Below are 5,165 nucleotides of genomic sequence, written 5' to 3'. Positions count from 1 at the left end.
AGACAGAGTCTCACTCTGCCACCCAGGCTGGAGTGCAATGGTGCCATCTTGCCTCACTGCAACCTCTGCCTCCTGGGTTCAAGCGATTCTCCTGCCTCAGTCCCCCAAGTAGCTGGGATTACAGGTGCCTGCCAACATGGCTGACTAATTTTTGTATTTTTAGGAGAGACGGGGTTTCACTATGTTGGCCAGGATGGTCTCGAACTCCTGACTCCATTTTTTTTTGAGACTCCACCTCAAAAAACAAAAACAAAAACAAAGTCTGGGACCTTCCCCTTGTCTTTCACTTGCTCCCACTCTCGCCATGGGACCCTCTGGCTCCCTGTTGCCTTCTGCCATGATTGGAAGCTTCCCAAGTCCCCTCAGAAGCAGATGCTCCTGACATGCTTCCTATACAGCCTGCAGAATCATGAGCCCATTAAACTGCTTTTCTTTATTAATGACCCTGCCTCAGATATTCCTTTAGAGCAAGGCAAAGAACGCCTATCACAGTCCTCTTTCCTTTCAAATGAATTAATTGCACCCGATTCTTGTCACAGGCTCTGCTGTTGGGGGAACTCACATTGGGACACCGGGGGTTGTCCCCTCCCAGCATCACCACTTTCCAGCTGTGTGGCCCGATTTCCTGGGTCTCTGGGACACGTTAGGCTCTCTGCCTGGAGAGAATCGAGGTCTGTTTGTCCCATGTCTCAGGCTGTCTGATCGTCACAATGTCACCTCCCTACAGGTCTGTTGCTGAGAAGTGACTGTACCTCCCAGCCCACCGACGTCAGGCTCAGCTGTGAGATGGGAGCAGAGGTGATCCGTGCTGTGTTAGAGCAGAAATTTGAAGAGCCATTTTCTCGTCCTGCCATACCCCTTCCCCTCTGCCATGAGACCAGCACATTCTAGATCGGGGCCGCCCCTTTAGTCTTGGTCCTAGAATAAGGAGGACAGGGAGAAAAACCACTGCTGTTCTGCAGTTGACAATGATGGCGGTGAGAAACCCACCTCCCTCCCTATCTTCCTCCCCTCCACCTTCTTCCCTCCCTCCCTCCCTCCCTCCCTTCTTTCTTTCCTTCCTTCCTTCCTTCCTTCCTTCCCTCCCTTCCCTCCCTCCTTCTGTCTTTCTTTCTCTCTCTCTCTCCTTTCTCTTTCTTTCTCTTTCTCCTTCTCTTTCTTTCTCTCTTTCTTTCTTCTTTCCTCTCCTTTCCTTTCTTTCTTTCTTCTTTCCTTTCCTTTCTTTCCTCCTTTATTTTTTGTTTCCTCATTCTTTATTTCCTCCTATTCCTCTCTCTTTGCCTCCTTACTTTTTTCCTTCCTCCCTCCATCCTCCTTCCTCCTTCCCCCCTTTCTTCCTTCCTTCTTTCCTTTCTTCTCCTCTTCCTTCTTTCCTTTCTTCTCCTCTTCCTTCTTTCCTTTCCCACTTCCTTCCCTCCACTGAGATTTTTGGGGCTACTTGTTACTGCAGCATAACCTAACTTTTCCTGACTGATACATTAGGAAATCCAGAAATGCCCTTATCTGGCCTCATGAATCTCTCCCTCCTGGACACAGCCCTTAAGGAAGAAAGTGTCTCTAGCCTTGAGTCCCAAACCCCAGTGCTGAAAGTCTGTGATGCAGGCTGGATCCTACAGAGCCCCCTTCTTCCTCAGGTCCAGGGATTGGGGATAAAAGTCTCATGGTTCAAATCCACCTGCCCCAGAGGATGCAAGCAGAGAGGAAGAGAGCAAGATGGAACAATACTGGCACCCAGTGCCTAAGACCTGATGACCTGGTCTACCAGCCTGGCTGCCCCTTGAGAGAAAAGAGAGCAGAGTGGAGGGGCTAGCCCCGGAGGCCGATGAGGAGGAATGGCATGTGTGGCCTGCGTACCATCCTCCCTACATTGTCCCCACTTGCCGCTTAAGTACAGCAGGAACTTAGGTCAAAGGAGAGCAGAAAACACAAAAAACACGTGAACCCTCTGAGGCACAGGGACCTAGGTACTAGCAAACAGGCCCCAAACCAGACCAACTCCACGCAACAGCCTCTTCCCTCACACACACAGGGCTGGGGTCACATGAGGAAAGATTCATGAGTGAGTTTTCTCCCTAGGAGACTGTAGTGAAAGCCAAGTTTGCAAAACTGGTTTATAAATAGTAAAACATCCAGTTGGGTGCAGTGGCTCACACCTGTAATCCCAGCACTTTGGGAGGCTGAGGAGGGCAGATCACCTGAGGTCAGGAGTTCAAGACCAGCCTGGCCAACATGGGGAAATCCCGTCTCTACTAAAAATACAAACATCAGCTGGGTGTGGTGGTGCACACCTGTAATATGAGCTACTCGGGAGGCTGAGGTGGGAGAATCACTTGAACCCAGGAGGTGGAGTTTGCAGTGAGCCAAGATCGCACCACTGCACTCCAGCCTGGGCAACAGAGTGAGACTCTGTTCCAAAAAGAAAAAAAAAAAATAGTAAAACATCTCTTATATGATAGAATCAACCTAAACGCTCATCAATGATAGACTAGATAAAGGAAATGTGGTATATATACATTGTGGAATACTAAGCAGTCATAAAAAAGCATGAGATCTTGTCCTTTGCAGGGACATGGATGGAGCTGGAGGCCACTATCCTCAGCAAACTAATATGGGAACAGAAAACCAAATACCACATGTTCTCACTTAGAAGTGGGAACTAAATGATGAAAAAACATGGACACAAAGTAGGGAACAACACACACTGGGGTCCTTTGGAGGGTGGAGGGTGGGAGGAGGGACAGGATAAGGAAAAGTAACTAATGATTACTGGGCTTAATACCTGGGTGATAAAATAATCTGTACAGCAAAACCCCATGACACAAGTTTACGTACAGAACAAACCTGCACTTGTACCCCTGAACTTAAAATAAAAGTAAAAACATCAATAAAAGTGATAGGAGGACAGCCCTTAACTCTAACCCCAGGGAGGGTTCGTCAGTCACCTCTTGCTTTCCTGGATGCTGACTTCTTAGGTCAGGTGCCAATTGTGAGATTTTGTTTTCTTTCTTTCTTTCGTTCTTTTTTTTTTTTTTTTTTTTTTTGAGAGAGAGTCTTGCTCTGTCGCCTAGGCTGGAATGCAGTGGTGCGATTTCCGCTCACTGCAATGTCTGCCTCTCAGGTTCAAGTGATTCTCCTGCCTCAGCCTCCTGAGTTGCTGGGATGACAGGCGCCTGCCACCATGGCCAGCTAATTTTTGTATTTTTAGTAGAGATGGAGTTTCACCAGGTTGGCCAGGCTGGTCTCAAACTCCTGACCTCAGCTGATCTGCCCGCTTCAGCCTCCCAAAGTGCTGGGATTACAGACGTGAGCCACTGCGCCCAGCCTAATTGTGAGATTTGAGAAAGACCTTCATTCACGTCTACAACAAACTGGTAGATGTTTTTCCCAAATCGTTGTTTCTATGGACCGGGCAGATGGAATCATTGATCTAAAAGTTCCTCCCATTGGCATCGAGCCAGCTGCATCTGATGCCTCTGGGGCCAAAGACTGCTCTCAACCCAAAATCTCACCTTCAGCGCTACCTAGCAACAAACAGAAACACAATCTCCTAAGGCTTGAGAGAGAAGCCAGTTGCAGCCATAAACTCCATTTAAAGCATTCTAGGGGATGAGAGGACCACGGAGGAGAAGAGGGTTGCCAAAGAAACCAGAGTTATTCTATTTTCTTTTCCTGTTTTGAACTTGAAAATAGAACATCACTGCTGATGTATGAATCCTAAGCCTGTACTGACCACAAGGTCCTGTCTTCCACCAGGAGGAGGAGAGGGGAGGATTGGAGGTCGCGGGTCCCTTATGGGCAGTTTCCCTTCCAGGCCCAGGCTCCGGCTTGCTTGGTGGAGAAGTTTATTTCCCCTTTTCTCACTCATTTTCAACCTTGCCCATCTCCATTTTCTTCCTGGGCATTGCTCATGTTCTCTCTCTCTCTCTCTCTTTTTTTTTTTTTTTTTTTTTTGAGATGGAGTTTCACTCTTGTCGCCCAGACTGGAGTGCAATGGCACGATCTTGGCTCTGCCTCCTGAGTTCAAGCAATTCTCCTGCCTTAGCCTCCCAAGTAGCTGGGACTACAGGTGTCTGTCACCATGCCCGGCTAATTTTGTAATTTTAGTAGAGATGGGGTCTCACCATGTTGGCCAGACTGGTCTCGAACTCCTAACCTCAGGTGATCCACCTGCCTCTGCCTCCCAAAGCTCTGGGATTACAGACATAAGCCACCATGCTCAGCTGCTCATGTTCTCTTTCCTGATCCTTTTTTTTTTTTTTTTTTTTTTTGAGACAGCTACTTGGGAGGCTCTGTCCCCCAGGCTGTGTCGCCCAGTGGCACGATCATGGCTCACTACAGTCTCCACCTCCTGGGCTCACATGATCCTCCCACTTCAGCCTTCCAAGTAGCTGGGACTACAAGTGTGCGCCACCATGTCTGGCTAATTTTTTTTTTTTTTTATTGTAGAGATGAGGTCTTGCAATGTTTCCCAGGCTGATCTTGAACTCCTGTCCTCAAGTGATGCTCCTGTCTCAGCCTCCTAAAGTGCTGGGATTACAGATGTGAGCCGTCACACCCGGCCCTCTTTTCTGATTCTAATTCACTATGATCACTCCCTTTCCTTTTTAGAAATTTAATTTCCTTTTAAAATTTTATTTTTATTTATTTATTTTAGACAGGGTCTTGCTGTGTCATCCAGGCTAGAGTGTAGTGGCATGATCATGGCTCACTGCAGCCTTGCTCTCCTGGGCTCAGGTGATCCTCACACCTCAGCCTCCTGAGTAGCTGGGACTATAGGTGTGTGCCGTCATGCCTGGCTAATTTTTGTATTTGGGGGGATAGAGATGGAGTCTTGCTATGTTGCCCAGGCTGGTCTCAAATTCCTGGGCTCAAGAGATCCTACCCCCTTGGCCTCCAAAAATTCAAGAATTACAGGTATGAGCCTCTGTGCCCATTCTCCTTTTGTAATTTGTAATTCAAAAAATTTTTTTTTTTTTAAATTTATTTATTATTATTATACTTTAAGTTGTAGGGTACCTGTGCATAACGTGCAGGTTTGTTACATATGTATACTTGTGCCATGTTGGTGTGCTGCACCCATCAACTCGTCATTTACATCAGGTATAACTCCCAATGCAATCCCTCCCCCCTCCCCCCTCCTCATGATAGGCCCCGGTGTGTGATGT

Source organism: Mandrillus leucophaeus, unplaced genomic scaffold, assembly GCF_000951045.1.
Source record: "Mandrillus leucophaeus isolate KB7577 unplaced genomic scaffold, Mleu.le_1.0 Scaffold29, whole genome shotgun sequence".
Lineage (NCBI taxonomy): Eukaryota > Metazoa > Chordata > Mammalia > Primates > Cercopithecidae > Mandrillus > Mandrillus leucophaeus.
This window is presented reverse-complemented; position numbering follows the sequence as displayed.